Here is a 21,453-nt window from a genome sequence, read left to right as displayed (position 1 = left end):
GGGAGAACTGTGGTGCGACCCAAAACGGTCCAAAAGATGGCCGAAGCTTCCAACGAGTGGCGAACGCTCGTCCGGTGTCAGAAACCACTGGAAATGCACTTGCAGCGAAGGAAACGGGCTGAGCTCGAGGACTTCCGGTGCTCGTCCCAAGAAAACGCGAGCGGGAATGCCCCGGACTCAGTTTTCTCGTCCTGGGCTAAAAAGCGGTCCCCCGACGGTTTCTTCCCTTTGCTCCGTATTGGTCATAAGTCTTTCGATCTTCGGGCCTCGTGCTCCGAGGACTTCAACCCACACTCCTGGCATGCTCCCTGACACGTTTTCCGGAGGTATAGGTCGGGAAGCGAGCTCGTTGGAGGGAGAACTGTGGTGCGACCCAAAACGGTCCAAAAGATGGCCGAAGCTTCCGACGAGTGGCGAACGCTCGTCCGGTGTCAGAAACCACTGGAAATGCACTTGCAGCGAAGGAAACGGGCTGAGCTCGAGGACTTCCGGTGCTCGTCCAAAGAAAACGCGAGCGGGAATGCCCCGAACTCAGTTTTCTCGTCCTGGGGTAAAAAGCGGTCCCCCGACGGTTTCTTCCCTTTGCTCCGTATTGGTCATAAGTCTTTCGATCTTCGGGCCTCGTGCTCCGAGGACTTCAACCCACACTCCTGGCATGCTCCCTGACACGTTTTCCGGAGGTATAGGTCGGGAAGCGAGCTCGTTGGAGGGAGAACTGTGGTGCGACCCAAAACGGTCCAAAAGATGGCCGAAGCTTCCAACGAGTGGCGAACGCTCGTCCGGTGTCAGAAACCACTGGAAATGCACTTGCAGCGAAGGAAACGGGCTGAGCTCGAGGACTTCCGGTGCTCGTCCCAAGAAAACGTGAGCGGGAATGCCCCGGACTCAGTTTTCTCGTCATGGGGTAAAAAGCGGTCCCCCGACGGTTTCTTCCCTTTGCTCCGTATTGGTCATAAGTCTTTCGATCTTCGGGCCTCGTGCTCCGAGGACTTCAACCCACACTCCTGGCATGCTCCCTGACACGTTTTCCGGAGGTATAGGTCGGGAAGCGAGCTCGTTGGAGGGAGAACTGTGGTGCGACCCAAAACGGTCCAAAAGATGGCCGAAGCTTCCAACGAGTGGCGAACGCTCGTCCGGTGTCAGAAACCACTGGAAATGCACTTGCAGCGAAGGAAACGGGCTGAGCTCGAGGACTTCCGGTGCTCGTCCCAAGAAAACGCGAGCGGGAATGCCCCGGACTCAGTTTTCTCGTCCTGGGGTAAAAAGCGGTCCCCCGACGGTTTCTTCCCATTTGCTCCGTATTGGTCATAAGTCTTTCGATCTTCGGGCCTCGTGCTCCGAGGACTTCAACCCACACTCCTGGCATGCTCCCTGACACGTTTTCCGGAGGTATAGGTCGGGAAGCGAGCTCGTTGGAGGGAGAACTGTGGTGCGACCCAAAACGGTCCAAAAGATGGCCGAAGCTTCCAACGAGTGGCGAACGCTCGTCCGGTGTCAGAAACCACTGGAAATGCACTTGCAGCGAAGGAAACGGGCTGAGCTCGAGGACTTCCGGTGCTCGTCCCAAGAAAACGCGAGCGGGAATGCCCCGGACTCAGTTTTCTCGTCCTGGGGTAAAAAGCGGTCCCCCGACGGTTTCTTCCCTTTGCTCCGTATTGGTCATAAGTCTTTCGATCATCGGGTCTCGTGCTCCGAGGACTTCAACCCACACTCCTGGCATGCTCCCTGACACGTTTTCCGGAGGTATAGGTCGGGAAGCGAGCTCGTTGGAGGGAGAACTGTGGTGCGACCCAAAACGGTCCAAAAGATGGCCGAAGCTTCCAACGAGTGGCGAACGCTCGTCCGGTGTCAGAAACCACTGGAAATGCACTTGCAGCGAAGGAAACGGGCTGAGCTCGAGGACTTCCGGTGCTCGTCCCAAGAAAACGCGAGCGGGAATGCCCCGGACTCAGTTTTCTCGTCCTGGGGTAAAAAGCGGTCCCCCGACGGTTTCTTCCCTTTGCTCCGTATTGGTCATAAGTCTTTCGATCTTCGGGCCTCGTGCTCCGAGGACTTCAACCCACACTCCTGGCATGCTCCCTGACACGTTTTCTGGAGGTATAGGTCGGGAAGCGAGCTCGTTGGAGGGAGAACTGTGGTGCGACCCAAAACGGTCCAAAAGATGGCCGAAGCTTCCGACGAGTGGCGAACGCTCGTCCGGTGTCAGAAACCACTGGAAATGCACTTGCAGCGAAGGAAACGGGCTGAGCTCGAGGACTTCCGGTGCTCGTCCCAAGAAAACGCGAGCGAGAATTCCCCGGACTCAGTTTTCTCGTCCTGGGGTAAAAAGCGGTCCCCCGACGGTTTCTTCCCTTTGCTCCGTATTGGTCATAAGTCTTTCGATCTTCGGGCTCGTGCTCCAAGGACTTCAACCCACACTCCTGACATTCTCCCTGACACGTTTTCCGGAGGTATAGGTCGGGAAGCGAGCTCGTTGGAGGGAGAACTGTGGTGCGACCCAAAACGGTCCAAAAGATGGCCGAAGCTTCCAACGAGTGGCGAACGCTCGTCCGGTGTCAGAAACCACTGGAAATGCACTTGCAGCGAAGGAAACGGGCTGAGCTCGAGGACTTCCGGTGCTCGTCCCAAGAAAACGCGAGCGGGAATGCCCCGGACTCAGTTTTCTCGTCCTGGGGTAAAAAGCGGTCCCCCGACGGTTTCTTCCCTTTTGCTCCGTATTGGTCATAAGTCTTTCGATCTTCGGGCCTCGTGCTCCGAGGACTTCAACCCACACTCCTGGCATGCTCCCTGACACGTTTTCCGGAGGTATAGGTCGGGAAGCGAGCTCGTTGGAGGGAGAACTGTGGTGCGACCCAAAACGGTCCAAAAGATGGCCGAAGCTTCCAACGAGTGGCGAACGCTCGTCCGGTGTCAGAAACCACTGGAAATGCACTTGCAGCGAAGGAAACGGGCTGAGCTCGAGGACTTCCGGTGCTCGTCCCAAGAAAACGCGAGCGGGAATGCCCCGGACTCAGTTTTCTCGTCCTGGGGTAAAAAGCGGTCCCCCGACGGTTTCTTCCCTTTGCTCCGTATTGGTCATAAGTCTTTCGATCTTCGGGCCTCGTGCTCCGAGGACTTCAACCCACACTCCTGGCATGCTCCCTGACACGTTTTCTGGAGGTATAGGTCGGGAAGCGAGCTCGTTGGAGGGAGAACTGTGGTGCGACCCAAAACGGTCCAAAAGATGGCCGAAGCTTCCGACGAGTGGCGAACGCTCGTCCGGTGTCAGAAACCACTGGAAATGCACTTGCAGCGAAGGAAACGGGCTGAGCTCGAGGACTTCCGGTGCTCGTCCCAAGAAAACGCGAGCGAGAATTCCCCGGACTCAGTTTTCTCGTCCTGGGGTAAAAAGCGGTCCCCCGACGGTTTCTTCCCTTTGCTCCGTATTGGTCATAAGTCTTTCGATCTTCGGGCTCGTGCTCCAAGGACTTCAACCCACACTCCTGGCATTCTCCCTGACACGTTTTCCGGAGGTATAGGTCGGGAAGCGAGCTCGTTGGAGGGAGAACTGTGGTGCGACCCAAAACGGTCCAAAAGATGGCCGAAGCTTCCAACGAGTGGCGAACGCTCGTCCGGTGTCAGAAACCACTGGAAATGCACTTGCAGCGAAGGAAACGGGCTGAGCTCGAGGACTTCCGGTGCTCGTCCCAAGAAAACGCGAGCGGGAATGCCCCGGACTCAGTTTTCTCGTCCTGGGGTAAAAAGCGGTCCCCCGACGGTTTCTTCCCTTTTGCTCCGTATTGGTCATAAGTCTTTCGATCTTCGGGCCTCGTGCTCCGAGGACTTCAACCCACACTCCTGGCATGCTCCCTGACACGTTTTCCGGAGGCATAGGTCGGGAAGCGAGCTCGTTGGAGGGAGAACTGTGGTGCGACCCAAAACGGTCCAAAAGATGGCCGAAGCTTCCAACGAGTGGCGAACGCTCGTCCGGTGTCAGAAACCACTGAAAATGCACTTGCAGCGAAGGAAACGGGCTGAGCTCGAGGACTTCCGGTGCTCGTCCCAAGAAAACGCGAGCGGGAATGCCCCGGACTCAGTTTTCTCGTCCTGGGGTAAAAAGCGGTCCCCCGACGGTTTCTTCCCTTTGCTCCGTATTGGTCATAAGTCTTTCGATCTTCGGGTCTCGTGCTCCGAGGATTTCAACCCACACTCCTGGCATGCTCCCTGACACGTTTTCCGGAGGTATAGGTCGGGAAGCGAGCTCGTTGGAGGGAGAACTGTGGTGCGACCCAAAACGGTACAAAAGATGGCCGAAGCTTCCAACGAGTGGCGAACGCTCGTCCGGTGTCAGAAACCACTGGAAATGCACTTGCAGCGAAGGAAACGGGCTGAGCTCGAGGACTTCCGAAGCTCGTCCCAAGAAAACGCGAGCGGGAATGCCCCGGACTCAGTTTTCTCGTCCTGGGGTAAAAAGCGGTCCCCCGACGGTTTCTTCCCATTTGCTCCGTATTGGTCATAAGTCTTTCGATCTTCGGGCCTCGTGCTCCGAGGACTTCAACCCACACTCCTGGCATGCTCCCTGACACGTTTTCCGGAGGTATAGGTCGGGAAGCGAGCTCGTTGGAGGGAGAACTGTGGTGCGACCCAAAACGGTCCAAAAGATGGCCGAAGCTTCCAACGAGTGGCGAACGCTCGTCCGGTGTCAGAAACCACTGGAAATGCACTTGCAGCGAAGGAAACGGGCTGAGCTCGAAAACTTCCGGTGCTCGTCCCAAGAAAACGCGAGCGGGAATGCCCCGGACTCAGTTTTCTCGTCCTGGGGTAAAAAGCGGTCCCCCGACGGTTTCTTCCCTTTGCTCCGTATTGGTCATAAGTCTTTCGATCTTCGGGCCTCGTGCTCCGAGGACTTCAACCCACACTCCTGGCATGCTCCCTGACACGTTTTCTGGAGGTATAGATCGGGAAGCGAGCTCGTTGGAGGGAGAACTGTGGTGCGACCCAAAACGGTCCAAAAGATGGCCGAAGCTTCCGACGAGTGGCGAACGCTCGTCCGGTGTCAGAAATCACTGGAAATGCACTTGCAGCGAAGGAAACGGGCTGAGCTCGAGGACTACCGGTGCTCGTCCCAAGAAAACGCGAGCGAGAATGCCCCGGACTCAGTTTTCTCGTCCTGGGGTAAAAAGCGGTCCCCCGACGGTTTCTTCCCTTTGCTCCGTATTGGTCATAAGTCTTTCGATCTTCGGGCCTCGTGCTCCGAGGACTTCAACCCACACTCCTGGCATGCTCCCTGACACGTTTTCCGGAGGTATAGGTCGAGAAGCGAGCTCGTTGGAGGGAGAACTGTGGTGCGACCCAAAACGGTCCAAAAGATGGCCGAAGCTTCCAACGAGTGGCGAACGCTCGTCCGGTGTCAGAAACCACTGGAAATGCACTTGCAGCGAAGGAAACGGGCTGAGCTCGAAAACTTCCGGTGCTCGTCCCAAGAAAACGCGAGCGGGAATGCCCCGGACTCAGTTTTCTCGTCCTGGGGTAAAAAGCGGTCCCCCGACGGTTTCTTCCCTTTGCTCCGTATTGGTCATAAGTCTTTCGATCTTCGGGCCTCGTGCTCCGAGGACTTCAACCCACACTCCTGGCATGCTCCCTGACACGTTTTCTGGAGGTATAGATCGGGAAGCGAGCTCGTTGGAGGGAGAACTGTGGTGCGACCCAAAACGGTCCAAAAGATGGCCGAAGCTTCCGACGAGTGGCGAACGCTCGTCCGGTGTCAGAAATCACTGGAAATGCACTTGCAGCGAAGGAAACGGGCTGAGCTCGAGGACTACCGGTGCTCGTCCCAAGAAAACGCGAGCGAGAATGCCCCGGACTCAGTTTTCTCGTCCTGGGGTAAAAAGCGGTCCCCCGACGGTTTCTTCCCTTTGCTCCGTATTGGTCATAAGTCTTTCGATCTTCGGGCCTCGTGCTCCAAGGACTTCAACCCACACTCCTGGCATTCTCCCTGACACGTTTTCCGGAGGTATAGGTCGGGAAGCGAGCTCGTTGGAGGGAGAACTGTGGTGCGACCCAAAACGGTCCAAAAGATGGCCGAAGCTTCCAACGAGTGGCGAACGCTCGTCCGGTGTCAGAAACCACTGGAAATGCACTCGCAGCGAAGGAAACGGGCTGAGCTCGAGGACTTCCGGTGCTCGTCCCAAGAAAACGCGAGCGGGAATGCCCCGGACTCAGTTTTCTCGTCCTGGGGTAAAAAGCGGTCCCCCGACGGTTTCTTCCCTTTGCTCCGTATTGGTCATAAGTCTTTCGATCTTCGGGTCTCGTGCTCCGAGGACTTCAACCCACACTCCTGGCATGCTCCCTGACACGTTTTCCGGAGGTATAGGTCGGGAAGCGAGCTCGTTGGAGGGAGAACTGTGCTGCGACCCAAAACGGTCCAAAAGATGGCCGAAGCTTCCAACGATTGGCGAACGCTCGTCCGGTGTCAGAAACCACTGGAAATGCACTTGCAGCGAAGGAAACGGGCGGAGCTCGAGGACTTCCGGTGCTCGTCCCAAGAAAACGCGAGCGGGAATGCCCCGGACTCAGTTTTCTCGTCCTGGGGTAAAAAGCGGTCCCCCGACGGTTTCTTCCCTTTGCTCCGTATTGGTCATAAGTCTTTCGATCTTCGGGTCTCGTGCTCCGAGGACTTCAACCCACACTCCTGGCATGCTCCCTGACACGTTTTCCGGAGGTATAGGTCGGGAAGCGAGCTCGTTGGAGGGAGAACTGTGGTGCGACCCAAAACGGTCCAAAAGATGGCCGAAGCTTCCAACGAGTGGCGAACGCTCATCCGGTGTCAGAAACCACTGGAAATGCACTTGCAGCGAAGGAAACGGGCTGAGCTCGAGGACTTCCGGTGCTCGTCCCAAGAAAACGCGAGCGGGAATGCCCCGGACTCAGTTTTCTCGTCCTCGGGTAAAAAGCGGTCCCCCGACGGTTTCTTTCCTTTGCTCCGTATTGGTCGTAAGTCTTTCGATCTCCGGGTCTCGTGCTCCGAGGACTTCAACCCACACTCCTGGCATGCTCCCTGACACGTTTTCTGGAGGTATAGGTCGGGAAGCGAGCTCGTTGGAGGGAGAACTGTGGTGCGACCCAAAACGGTCCAAAAGATGGCCGAAGCTTCCAACGAGTGGCGAACGCTCGTCCGGTGTCAGAAACCACTGGAAATGCACTTGCAGCGAAGGAAACGGGCGGAGCTCGAGGACTTCCGGTGCTCGTCCCAAGAAAACGCGAGCGGGAATGCCCCGGACTCAGTTTTCTCGTCCTGGGGTAAAAAGCGGTCCCCCGACGGTTTCTTCCCTTTGCTCCGTATTGGTCATAAGTCTTTCGATCTTCGGGTCTCGTGCTCCGAGGACTTCAACCCACACTCCTGGCATGCTCCCTGACACGTTTTCCGGAGGTATAGGTCGGGAAGCGAGCTCGTTGGAGGGAGAACTGTGGTGCGACCCAAAACGGTCCAAAAGATGGCCGAAGCTTCCAACGAGTGGCGAACGCTCGTCCGGTGTCAGAAACCACTGGAAATGCACTTGCAGCGAAGGAAACGGGCTGAGCTTGAGGACTTCCGGTGCTCGTCCCAAGAAAACGCGAGCGGGAATGCCCCGGACTCAGTTTTCTCGTCCTGGGGTAAAAAGCGGTCCCCCGACGGTTTCTTCCCTTTGCTCCGTATTGGTCATAAGTCTTTCGATCTTCGGGTCTCGTGCTCCGAGGACTTCAACCCACACTCCTGGCATGCTCCCTGACACGTTTTCCGGAGGTATAGGTCGGGAAGCGAGCTCGTTTGAGGGAGAACTGTGGTGCGACCTAAAACGGTCCAAAAGATGGCCGAAGCTTCCAACGAGTGGCGAACGCTCGTCCGGTGTCAGAAACCACTGGAAATGCACTTGCAGCGAAGGAAACGGGCTGAGCTCGAGGACTTCCGGTGCTCGTCCCAAGAAAACGCGAGCGGGAATGCCCCGGACTCAGTTTTCTCGTCCTGGGGTAAAAAGCGGTCCCCCGACGGTTTCTTCCCTTTGCTCCGTATTGGTCATAAGTCTTTCGATCTTCGGGTCTCGTGCTCCGAGGACTTCAACCCACACTCCTGGCATGCTCCCTGACACGTTTTCCGGAGATATAGGTCGGGAAGCGAGCTCGTTGGAGGGAGAACTGTGGTGCGACCCAAAACGGTCCAAAAGATGGCCGAAGCTTCCAACGAGTGGCGAACGCTCGTCCGGTGTCAGAAACCACTGGAAATGCACTTGCAGCGAAGGAAACGGGCTGAGCTCGAGGACTTCCGGTGCTCGTCCCAAGAAAACGCGAGCGGGAATGCTCCGGACTCAGTTTTCTCGTCCTGGGGTAAAAAGCGGTCCCCCGACGGTTTCTTCCCTTTGCTCCGTATTGGTCATAAGTCTTTCGATCTTCGGGTCTCGTGCTCCGAGGACTTCAACCCACACTCCTGGCATGCTCCCTGACACGTTTTCGGAGGTATAGGTCGGGAAGCGAGCTCGTTGGAGGGAGAACTGTGGTGCGACCCAAAACGGTCCAAAAGATGGCCGAAGCTTCCAACGAGTGGCGAACGCTCGTCCGGTGTCAGAAACCACTGGAAATGCACTTGCAGCGAAGGAAACGGGCTGAGCTCGAGGACTTCCGGTGCTCGTCCCAAGAAAACGCGAGCGGGAATTCCCCGGACTCAGTTTTCTCGTCCTGGGGTAAAAAGCGGTCCCCCGACGGTTTCTTCCCTTTGCTCCGTAGTGGTCATAAGTCTTTCGATCTTCGGGTCTCGTGCTCCGAGGACATCAACCCACACTCCTGGCATGCTCCCTGACACGTTTTTCGGAGGTATAGGTCGGGAAGAGAGCTCGTTGGAGGGAGAACTGTGGTGCGACCCAAAACGGTCCAAAAGATGGCCGAAGCTTCCAACGAGTGGCGAACGCTCGTCCGGTGTCAGAAAGCACTGGAAATGCACTTGCAGCGAAGGAAACGGGCTGAGCTCGAGGACTTCCGGTGCTCGTCCCAAGAAAACGCGAGCGGGAATGCCCCGGACTCAGTTTTCTCGTCCTGGGGTAAAAAGCGGTCCCCCGACGGTTTCTTCCCTTTGCTCCGTATTGGTCGTAAGTCTTCCGATCTTCGGGTCTCGTGCTCCGAGGACTTCAACCCACACTCCTGGCATGCTCCCTAACACGTTTTCCGGAGGTATAGGTCGGGAAGCGAGCTCGTTGGAGGGAGAACTGTGGTGCGACCCAAAACGGTCCAAAAGATGGCCGAAGCTTCCAACGAGTGGCGAACGCTCGTCCGGTGTCAGAAACCACTGGAAATGCACTTGCAGCGAAGGAAACGGGCTGAGCTCGAGGACTTCCGGTGCTCGTCCCAAGAAAACGCGAGCGGGAATGCCCCGGACTCAGTTTTCTCGTCCTGGGGTAAAAAGCGGTCCCCCGACGGTTTCTTCCCTTTGCTCCGTATTGGTCATAAGTCTTTCGATCTTCGGGTCTCGTGCTCCGAGGACTTCAACCCACACTCCTGGCATGCTCCCTGACACGTTTTCCGGAGGTATAGGTCGGGAAGCGAGCTCGTTGGAGGGAGAACTGTGGTGCGACCCAAAACGGTCCAAAAGATGGCCGAAGCTTCCAACGAGTGGCGAACGCTCGTCCGGTGTCAGAAACCACTGGAAATGCACTTGCAGCGAAGGAAACGGGCTGAGCTCGAGGACTTTTGGTGCTCGTCCCAAGAAAACGCGAGCGGGAATGCTCCGGACTCAGTTTTCTCGTCCTGGGGTAAAAAGCGGTCCCCCGACGGTTTCTTCCCTTTGCTCCGTATTGGTCATAAGTCTTTCGATCTTCGGGTCTCGTGCTCCGAGGACTTCAACCCACACTCCTGGCATGCTCCCTGACACGTTTTCCGGAGGTATAGGTCGGGAAGCGAGCTCGTTGGAGGGAGAACTGTGGTGCGACCCAAAACGGTCCAAAAGATGGCCGAAGCTTCCAACGAGTGGCGAACGCTCGTCCGGTGTCAGAAACCACTGGAAATGCACTTGCAGCGAAGGAAACGGGCTGAGCTCGAGGACTTCCGGTGCTCGTCCCAAGAAAACGCGAGCGGGAATGCCCCGGACTCAGTTTTCTCGTCCTGGGGTAAAAAGCGGTCCCCCGACGGTTTCTTCCCTTTGCTCCGTATTGGTCATAAGTCTTTCGATCTTCGGGTCTCGTGCTCCGAGGACTTCAACCCACACTCCTGGCATGCTCCCTGACACGTTTTCCGGAGGTATAGGTCGGGAAGCGAGCTCGTTGGAGGGAGAACTGTGGTGCGACCCAAAACGGTCCAAAAGATGGCCGAAGCTTCCAACGAGTGGCGAACGCTCGTCCGGTGTCAGAAACCACTGGAAATGCACTTGCAGCGAAGGAAACGGGCTGAGCTCGAGGACTTCCGGTGCTCGTCCCAAGAAAACGCGAGCGGGAATGCCCCGGACTCAGTTTTCTCGTCCTGGGGTAAAAAGCGGTCCCCCGACGGTTTCTTCCCTTTGCTCCGTATTGGTCGTAAGTCTTTCGATCTTCGGGTCTCGTGCTCCGAGGACTTCAACCCACACTCCTGGCATGCTCCCTGACACGTTTTCCGGAGGTATAGGTCGGGAAGCGAGCTCGTTGGAGGGAGAACTGTGGTGCGACCCAAAACGGTCCAAAAGATGGCCGAAGCTTCCAACGAGTGGCGAACGCTCGTCCGGTGTCAGAAACCACTGGAAATGCACTTGCAGCGAAGGAAACGGGCGGAGCTCGAGGACTTCCGGTGCTCGTCCCAAGAAAATGCGAGCGGGAATGCCCCGGACTCAGTTTTCTCGTCCTGGGGTAAAAAGCGGTCCCCCGACGGTTTCTTCCCTTTGCTCCGTATTGGTCATAAGTCTTTCGATCTTCGGGTCTCGTGCTCCGAGGACTTCAACCCACACTCCTGGCATGCTCCCTGACACGTTTTCCAGAGGTATAGGTCGGGAAGCGAGCTCGTTGGAGGGAGAACTGTGGTGCGACCCAAAACGGTCCAAAAGATGGCCGAAGCTTCCAACGAGTGGCGAACGCTCGTCCGGTGTCAGAAACCACTGGAAATGCACTTGCAGCGAAGGAAACGGGCTGAGCTCGAGGACTTCCGGTGCTCGTCCCAAGAAAACGCGAGCGGGAATGCCCCGGACTCCGTTTTCTCGTCCTGGGGTAAAAAGCGGTCCCCCGACGGTTTCTTTCCTTTGCTCCGTATTGGTCGTAAGTCTTTCGATCTTCGGGTCTCGTGCTCCGAGGACTTCAACCCACACTCCTGGCATGCTCCCTGACACGTTTTCCGGAGGTATAGGTCGGGAAGCGAGCTCGTTGGAGGGAGAACTGTGGTGCGACCCAAAACGGTCCAAAAGATGGCCGAAGCTTCCAACGAGTGGCGAACGCTCGTCCGGTGTCAGAAACCACTGGAAATGCACTTGCAGCGAAGGAAACGGGCTGAGCTCGAGGACTTCCGGTGCTCGTCCCAAGAAAACGCGAGCGGGAATGCCCCGGACTCAGTTTTCTCGTCCTGGGGTAAAAAGCAGTCCCCCGACGGTTTCTTCCCTTTGCTCCGTATTGGTCGTAAGTCTTTCGATCTTCGGGTCTCGTGCTCCGAGGACTTCAACCCACACTCCTGGCATGCTCCCTGACACGTTTTCCGGAGGTAGAGGTCGGGAAGCGAGCTCGTTGGAGGGAGAACTCTGGTGCGACCCAAAACGGTCCAAAAGATGGCCGAAGCTTCCAACGAGTGGCGAACGCTCGTCCGGTGTCAGAAACCACTGGAAATGCACTTGCAGCGAAGGAAACGGGCTGAGCTCGAGGACTTCCGGTGCTCGTCCCAAGAAAACGCGAGCGGGAATGCCCCGGACTCAGTTTTCTCGTCCTGGGGTAAAAAGCGGTCCCCCGACGGTTTCTTCCCTTTGCTCCGTATTGGTCATAAGTCTTTCGATCTTCGGGTCTCGTGCTCCGAGGACTTCAACCCACACTCCTGGCATGCTCCCTGACACGTTTTCCGGAGGTATAGGTCGGGAAGCGAGCTCGTTGGAGGGAGAACTGTGGTGCGACCCAAAACGGTCCAAAAGATGGCCGAAGCTTCCAACGAGTGGCGAACGCTCGTCCAGTGTCAGAAACCACTGGAAATGCACTTGCAGCGAAGGAAACGGGCTGAGCTCGAGGACTTCCGGTGCTCGTCCCAAGAAAACGCGAGCGGGAATGCCCCGGACTCAGTTTTCTCGTCCTGGGGTAAAAAGCGGTCCCCCGACGGTTTCTTCCCTTTGCTCCGTATTGGTCATAAGTCTTTCGATCTTCGGGTCTCGTGCTCCGAGGACTTCAACCCACACTCCTGGCATGCTCCCTGACACGTTTTCCGGAGGTATAGGTCGGGAAGCGAGCTCGTTGGAGGGAGAACTGTGGTGCGACCCAAAACGGTCCAAAAGAGGGCCGAAGCTTCCAACGAGTGGCGAACGCTCGTCCGGTGTCAGAAACCACTGGAAATGCACTTGCAGCGAAGGAAACGGGCTGAGCTCGAGGACTTCCGGTGCTCGTCCCAAGAAAACGCGAGCGGGAATGCCCCGGACTCAGTTTTCTCGTCCTGGGGTAAAAAGCGGTTCCCCGACGGTTTCTTCCCTTTGCTCCGTATTGGTCATAAGTCTTTCGATCTTCGGGTCTCGTGCTCCGAGGACTTCAACCCACACTCCTGGCATGCTCCCTGACACGTTTTCCGGAGGTATAGGTCGGGAAGCGAGCTCGTTGGAGGGAGAACTGTGGTGCGACCCAAAACGGTCCAAAAGATGGCCGAAGCTTCCAACGAGTGGCGAACGCTCGTCCGGTGTCAGAAACCACTGGAAATGCACTTGCAGCGAAGGAAACGGGCTGAGCTCGAGGACTTCCGGTGCTCGTCCCAAGAAAACGCGAGCGGGAATGCCCCGGACTCAGTTTTCTCGTCCTGGGGTAAAAAGCGGTCCCCCGACGGTTTCTTCCCTTTGCTACGTATTGGTCGTAAGTCTTTCGATCTTCGGGTCTCGTGCTCCGAGGACTTCAACCCACACTCCTGGCATGCTCCCTGACACGTTTTCCGGAGGTATAGGTCGGGAAGCGAGCTCGTTGGAGGGAGAACTGTGGTGCGACCCAAAACGGTCCAAAAGATGGCCGAAGCTTCCAACGAGTGGCGAACGCCCGTCCGGTGTCAGAAACCACTGGAAATGCACTTGCAGCGAAGGAAACGGGCGGAGCTCGAGGACTTCCGGTGCTCGTCCCAAGAAAATGCGAGCGGGAATGCCCCGGACTCAGTTTTCTCGTCCTGGGGTAAAAAGCGGTCCCCCGACGGTTTCTTCCCTTTGCTCCGTATTGGTCATAAGTCTTTCGATCTTCGGGTCTCGTGCTCCGAGGACTTCAACCCACACTCCTGGCATGCTCCCTGACACGTTTTCCGGAGGTATAGGTCGGGAAGCGAGCTCGTTGGAGGGAGAACTGTGGTGCGACCCAAAACGGTCCAAAAGATGGCCGAAGCTTCCAACGAGTGGCGAACGCTCGTCCGGTGTCAGAAACCACTGGAAATGCACTTGCAGCGAAGGAAACGGGCTGAGCTCGAGGACTTCCGGTGCTCGTCCCAAGAAAACGCGAGCGGGAATGCCCCGGACTCCGTTTTCTCGTCCTGGGGTAAAAAGCGGTCCCCCGACGGTTTCTTTCCTTTGCTCCGTATTGGTCGTAAGTCTTTCGATCTTCGGGTCTCGTGCTCCGAGGACTTCAACCCACACTCCTGGCATGCTCCCTGACACGTTTTCCGGAGGTATAGGTCGGGAAGCGAGCTCGTTGGAGGGAGAACTGTGGTGCGACCCAAAACGGTCCAAAAGATGGCCGAAGCTTCCAACGAGTGGCGAACGCTCGTCCGGTGTCAGAAACCACTGGAAATGCACTTGCAGCGAAGGAAACAGGCTGAGCTCGAGGACTTCCGGTGCTCGTCCCAAGAAAACGCGAGCGGGAATGCCCCGGACTCAGTTTTCTCGTCCTGGGGTAAAAAGCGGTCCCCCGACGGTTTCTTCCCTTTGCTCCGTATTGGTCATAAGTCTTTCGATCTTCGGGTCTCGTGCTCCGAGGACTTCAACCCACACTCCTGGCATGCTCCCTGACACGTTTTCCGGAGGTAGAGGTCGGGAAGCGAGCTCGTTGGAGGGAGAACTCTGGTGCGACCCAAAACGGTCCAAAAGATGGCCGAAGCTTCCAACGAGTGGCGAACGCTCGTCCGGTGTCAGAAACCACTGGAAATGCACTTGCAGCGAAGGAAACGGGCTGAGCTCGAGGACTTCCGGTGCTCGTCCCAAGAAAACGCGAGCGGGAATGCCCCGGACTCAGTTTTCTCGTCCTGGGGTAAAAAGCGGTCCCCCGACGGTTTCTTCCCTTTGCTCCGTATTGGTCATAAGTCTTTCGATCTTCGGGTCTCGTGCTCCGAGGACTTCAACCCACACTCCTGGCATGCTCCCTGACACGTTTTCCGGAGGTATAGGTCGGGAAGCGAGCTCGTTGGAGGGAGAACTGTGGTGCGACCCAAAACGGTCCAAAAGATGGCCGAAGCTTCCAACGAGTGGCGAACGCTCGTCCAGTGTCAGAAACCACTGGAAATGCACTTGCAGCGAAGGAAACGGGCTGAGCTCGAGGACTTCCGGTGCTCGTCCCAAGAAAACGCGAGCGGGAATGCCCCGGACTCAGTTTTCTCGTCCTGGGGTAAAAAGCGGTCCCCCGACGGTTTCTTCCCTTTGCTCCGTATTGGTCATAAGTCTTTCGATCTTCGGGTCTCGTGCTCCGAGGACTTCAACCCACACTCCTGGCATGCTCCCTGACACGTTTTCCAGAGGTAGAGGTCGGGAAGCGAGCTCGTTGGAGGGAGAACTCTGGTGCGACCCAAAACGATCCAAAAGATGGCCGAAGCTTCGAACGAGTGGCGAACGCTCGTCCGGTGTCAGAAACCACTGGAAATGCACTTGCAGCGAAGGAAACGGGCTGAGCTCGAGGACTTCCGGTGCTCGTCCCAAAAAAAACGCGAGCGGGAATGCCCCGGACTCAGTTTTCTCGTCCTGGGGTAAAAAGCGGTCCCCCGACGGTTTCTTCCCTTTGCTCCGTATTGGTCATAAGTCTTTCGATCTTCGGGTCTCGTTCTCCGAGGACTTCAACCCACACTCCTGGCATGCTCCCTGACACGTTTTCCGGAGGTATAGGTCGGGAAGCGAGCTCGTTGGAGGGAGAACTGTGGTGCGACCCAAAACGGTCCAAAAGATGGCCGAAGCTTCCAACGAGTGGCGAACGCTCGTCCAGTGTCAGAAACCACTGGAAATGCACTTGCAGCGAAGGAAACGGGCTGAGCTCGAGGACTTCCGGTGCTCGTCCCAAGAAAACGCGAGCGGGAATGCCCCGGACTCAGTTTTCTCGTCCTGGGGTAAAAAGCGGTCCCCCGACGGTTTCTTCCCTTTGCTCCGTATTGGTCATAAGTCTTTCGATCTTCGGGTCTCGTGTTCCGAGGACATCAACCCACACTCCTGGCATGCTCCCTGACACGTTTTCCGGAGGTATAGGTCGGGAAGCGAGCTCGTTGGAGGGAGAACTGTGGTGCGACCCAAAACGGTCCAAAAGATGGCCGAAGCTTCCAACGAGTGGCGAACGCTCGTCCGATGTCAGAAACCACTGGAAATGCACTTGCAGCGAAGGAAACAGGCTGAGCTCGAGGACATCCGGTGCTCGTCCCAAGAAAACGCGAGCGGGAATGCCCCGGACTCAGTTTTCTCGTCCTGGGGTAAAAAGCGGTCCCCCGACGGTTTCTTCCCTCTGCTCCGTATTGGTCATAAGTCTTTCGATCTTCGGGTCTCGTGCTCCGAGGACTTCAACCCACACTCCTGGCATGCTCCCTGACACGTTTTCCGGAGGTATAGGTCGGGAAGCGAGCTCGTTGGAGGGAGAACTGTGGTGCGACCCAAAACGGTCCAAAAGATGGCCGAAGCTTCCAACGAGTGGCGAACGCTCGTCCAGTGTCAGAAACCACTGGAAATGCACTTGCAGCGAAGGAAACGGGCTGAGCTCGAGGACTTCCGGTGCTCGTCCCAAGAAACCGCGAGCGGGAATGCCCCGGACTCAGTTTTCTCGTCCTGGGGTAAAAAGCGGTCCCCCGACGGTTTCTTCCCTTTGCTCCGTATTGGTCATAAGTCTTTCGATCTTCGGGTCTCGTGTTCCGAGGACATCAACCCACACTCCTGGCATGCTCCCTGACACGTTTTCCGGAGGTATAGGTCGGGAAGCGAGCTCGTTGGAGGGAGAACTGTGGTGCGACCCAAAACGGTCCAAAAGATGGCCGAAGCTTCCAACGAGTGGCGAACGCTCGTCCGATGTCAGAAACCACTGGAAATGCACTTGCAGCGAAGGAAACAGGCTGAGCTCGAGGACATCCGGTGCTCGTCCCAAGAAAACGCGAGCGGGAATGCCCCGGACTCAGTTTTCTCGTCCTGGGGTAAAAAGCGGTCCCCCGACGGTTTCTTCCCTCTGCTCCGTATTGGTCATAAGTCTTTCGATCTTCGGGTCTCGTGCTCCGAGGACTTCAACCCACACTCCTGGCATGCTCCCTGACACGTTTTCCGGAGGTATAGGTCGGGAAGCGAGCTCGTTGGAGGGAGAACTGTGGTGCGACCAAAAACGGTCCAAAAGATGGCCGAAGCTTCCAACGAGTGGCGAACGCTCGTCCGGTGTCAGAAACCACTGGAAATGCACTTGCAGCGAAGGAAACGGGCTGAGCTCGAGGACTTCCGGTGCTCGTCCCAAGAAAACGCGAGCGGGAATGTCCCGGACTCAGTTTTCTCGTCCTGGGGTAAAAAGCGGTCCCCCGACGGTTTCTTCCCTTTGCTCCGTATTGGTCATAAGTCTTTCGATCTTCGGGTCTCGTGCTCCGAGGACTTCAACCCACTCTCCTGGCATGCTCCCTGACACGTTTTCCGGAGGTATAGGTCGGGAAGCGAGCTCGTTGGAGGGAGAACTGTGGTGCGACCCAAAACGGTCCAAAAGATGGCCGAAGCTTCCAACGAGTGGCGAACGCTCGTCCGGTGTCAGAAACCACTGGAAATGCACTTGCAGCGAAGGAAACGGGCTGAGCTCGAGGACTTCCGGTGCTCGTCCCAAGAAAACGCGAGCGGGAATGCCCCGGACTCAGTTTTCTCGTCCTGGGGTAAAAAGCGGTCCCCCGACGGTTTCTTCCCTTTGCTCCGTATTGGTCATAAGTCTTTCGATCTTCGGGTCTCGTGCTCCGAGGACTTCAACCCACACTCCTGGCATGCTCGCTGACACGTTTTCCGGAGGTATAGGTCGGGAAGCGAGCTCGTTGGAGGGAGAACTGTGGTGCGACCCAAAACGGTCCAAAAGATGGCCGAAGCTTCCAACGAGTGGCGAACGCTCGTCCGGTGTCAGAAACCACTGGAAATGCACTTGCAGCGAAGGAAACGGGCTGCGCTCGAGGACTTCCGGTGCTCGTCCCAAGAAAACGCGAGCGGGAATGCCCCGGACTCAGTTTTCTCGTCCTGGGGTAAAAAGCGGTCCCCCGACGGTTTCTTCCCTTTGCTCCGTATTGGTCATAAGTCTTTCGATCTTCGGGTCTCGTGCTCCGAGGACTTCAACCCACACTCCTGGCATGCTCCCTGACACGTTTTCCGGAGGTATAGGTCGGGAAGCGAGCTCGTTGGAGGGAGAACTGTGGTGCGACCCAAAACGGTCCAAAAGATGGCCGAAGCTTCCAACGAGTGGCGAACGCTCGTCCGGTGTCAGAAACCACTGGAAATGCACTTGCAGCGAAGGAAACGGGCTGAGCTCGAGGACTTCCGGTGCTCGTCCCGAGAAAACGCGAGCGAGAATGCCCCGGACTCAGTTTTCTCGTCTTGGGGTAAAAAGCGGTCCCCCGACGGTTTCTTCCCTTTGCTCCGTATTGGTCATAAGTCTTTCGATCTTCGGGTCTCGTGCTCCGAGTACTTCAACCCACACTCCTGGCATGCTCCCGGACACGTTTTCCGGAGGTACAGGTCGGGAAGCGAGTTCGTTGGAGGGAGAACTGTGGTGCGACCCAAAACGGTCCAAAAGATGGCCGAAGCTTCCAACGAGTGGCGAACGCTCGTCCGGTGCCACAAACCACTTGAAATGCACTTGCAGCGAAGGAAACGGGCTGAGCTCGAGGACTTCCGGTGCTCGTCCCAAGAAAACGCGAGCGGGAATGCCCCGGACTCAGTTTTCTCGTCCTGGGGTAAAAAGCGGTCCCCCGACGGTTTCTTCCCTTTGCTCCGTATTGGTCATAAGTCTTTCGATCTTAGGGCCTCGTGCTCCGAGGACTTCAACCCACACTCCTAGCATGCTCCCTGACACGTTTTCCGGAGGTATAGGTCGGGAAGCGAGCTCGTTGGAGGGAGAACTGTGGTGCGACCCAAAACGGTCCAAAAGATGGCCGAAGCTTCCAACGAGTGGCGAACGCTCGTCCGGTGTCAGAAACCACTGGAAATGCACTTGCAGCGAAGGAAACGGGCTGAGCTCGAGGACTTCCGGTGCTCGTCCCAAGAAAACGCGAGCGGGAATGCCCCGGACTTAGTTTTCTCGTCCTGGGGTAAAAAGCGGTCCCTCGACGGTTTCTTCCCTTTGCTCCGTATTGGTCATAAGTCTTTCAATCTTCGGGTCTCGTGCTCCGAGGACTTCAACCCACACTCCTGGCATGCTCCCTGACACGTTTTCCGGAGGTATAGGTCGGGAAGCGAGCTCGTTGGAGGGAGAACTGTGGTGCGACCCAAAACGGTCCAAAAGATGGCCGAAGCTTCCAACGAGTGGCGAACGCTCGTCCGGTGTCAGAAACAACTGGAAATGCACTCGCAGCGAAGGAAACAGGCTGAGCTCGAGGACTTCCGGTGCTCGTCCCAAGAAAACGCGAGCGGGAATGCCCCAGACTCAGTTTTCTCGTCCTGGGGTAAAAAGCGGTCCCCCGACGGTTTCTTCCCTTTGCTCCGTATTGGTCATAAGTCTTTCGATCTTCGGGTCTCGTGCTCCGAGGGCTTCAACCCACACTCCTGGCATGCTCCCTGACACGTTTTCCGGAGGTATAGGTCGGGAAGCGAGCTCGTTGGAGGGAGAACTGTGGTGCGACCCAAAACGGTCCAAAAGATGGCCGAAGCTTCCAACGAGTGGCGAACGCTCGTCCGGTGTCAGAAACCACTGGAAATGCACTCGCAGCGAAGGAAACGGGCTGAGCTCGAGGACTTCCGGTGCTCGTCCCAAGAAAACGCGAGCGGGAATGCCCCGAACTCCGTTTTCTCGTCCTGGGGTAAAAAGCGGTCCCCCGACGGTTTCTTCCCTTTGCTCCGTATTGGTCATAAGTCTTTCGATCTTCGGGTCTCGTGCTCCGAGGGCTTCAACCCACACTCCTGGCATGCTCCCTGACACGTTTTCCGGAGGTATAGGTCGAGAAGCGAGCTCGTTGGAGGGAGAACTGTGGTGCGACCCAAAACGGTCCAAAAGATGGCCGAAGCTTCCAACGAGTGGCGAACGCTCGTCCGGTGTCAAAAACCACTGGAAATGCACTCGCAGCGAAGGAAACGGGCTGAGCTCAAGGACTTCCGGTGCTCGTCCCAAGAAAACGCGAGCGGGAATGCCCCGGACTCAGTTTTCTCGTCCTGGGGTAAAAAGCGGTCCCCCGACGGTTTGTTCCCTTTGCTCCGTATTGGTCATAAGTCTTTCGATCTTCGGGTCTCGTGCTCCGAGGGCTTCAACCCACACTCCTGGCATGCTCCCTGACACGTTTTCCGGAGGTATAGGTCGGGAAGCGAGCTCGTTGGAGGGAGAACTGTGGTGCGACCCAAAACGGTCCAAAAGATGGCCGAAGCTTCCAACGAGTGGCGAACGCTCGTCCGGTGTCAGAAACCACTGGAAATGCACTCGCAGCGAAGGAAACGGGCTGAGCTCGAGGACTTCCGGTGCTCGTCCCAAGAAAACGCGAGCGGGAATGCCCCGGACTCAGTTTTCTCGTCCTGGGGTAAAAAGCGGTCCCCCGACGGTTTCTTCCCTTTCCTCCGTATTGGTCATAAGTCTTTCGATCTTCGGGTCTCGTGCTCCGAGGGCTTCAACCCACACTCCTGGCATGCTCCCTGACACGTTTTCCGGAGGTATAGGTCGAGAAGCGAGCTCGTTGGAGGGAGAACTGTGGTGCGACCCAAAACGGTCCAAAAGATGGCCGAAGCTTCCAACGAGTGGCGAACGCTCGTCCGGTGTCAGAAACCACTGGAAATGCACTCGCAGCGAAGGAAACGGGCTGAGCTCGAGGACTTCCGGTGCTCGTCCCAAGAAAACGCGAGCGGGAATGCCCCGGACTCCGTTTTCTCGTCCTGGGGTAAAAAGCGGTCCCCCGACGGTTTCTTCCCTTTGCTCCGTATTGGTCATAAGTCTTTCGATCTTCGGGTCTCGTGCTCCGAGGGTTTCAACCCACACTCCTGGCATGCTCCCTGACACGTTTTCCGGAGGTATAGGTCGAGAAGCGAGCTCGTTGGAGGGAGAACTGTGGTGCGACCCAAAACGGTCCAAAAGATGGCCGAAGCTTCCAACGAGTGGCGAACGCTCGTCCGGTGTCAAAAACCACTGGAAATGCACTCGCAGCGAAGGAAACGGGCTGAGCTCAAGGACTTCCGGTGCTCGTCCCAAGAAAACGCGAGCGGGAATGCCCCGGACTCAGTTTTCTCGTCCTGGGGTAAAAAGCGGTCCCCCGACGGTTTGTTCCCTTTGCTCCGTATTGGTCATAAGTCTTTCGATCTTCGGGTCTCGTGCTCCGAGGGCTTCAACCCACACTCCTGGCATGCTCCCTGACACGTTTTCCGGAGGTATAGGTCGGGAAGCGAGCTCGTTGGAGGGAGAACTGTGGTGCGACCCAAAACGGTCCAAAAGATGGCCGAAGCTTCCAACGAGTGGCGAACGCTCGTCCGGTGTCAGAAACCACTAAAAATGCACTCGCAGCGAAGGAAACGGGCTGAGCTCGAGGACTTCCGGTGCTCGTCCCAAGAAAACGCGAGCGGGAATGCCCCGGACTCAGTTTTCTCGTCCTGGGGTAAAAAGCGGTCCCCCGACGGTTTCTTCCCTTTGCTCCGTATTGGTCATAAGTCTTTCGATCTTCGGGTCTCGTGCTCCGAGGGCTTCAACCCACACTCCTGGCATGCTCCCTGACACGTTTTCCGGAGGTATAGGTCGAGAAGCGAGCTCGTTGGAGGGAGAACTGTGGTGCGACCCAAAACGGTCCAAAAGATGGCCGAAGCTTCCAACGAGTGGCGAACGCTCGTCCGGTGTCAGAAACCACTGGAAATGCACTCGCAGCGAAGGAAACGGGCTGAGCTCGAGGACTTCCGGTGCTCGTCCCAAGAAAACGCGAGCGGGAATGCCCCGGACTCAGTTTTCTCGTCCTGGGGTAAAAAGCGGTCCC

Source organism: Cucumis melo, chromosome 4 (genome assembly GCF_025177605.1).
Source record: "Cucumis melo cultivar AY chromosome 4, USDA_Cmelo_AY_1.0, whole genome shotgun sequence".
Lineage (NCBI taxonomy): Eukaryota > Viridiplantae > Streptophyta > Magnoliopsida > Cucurbitales > Cucurbitaceae > Cucumis > Cucumis melo.
This window is presented reverse-complemented; position numbering follows the sequence as displayed.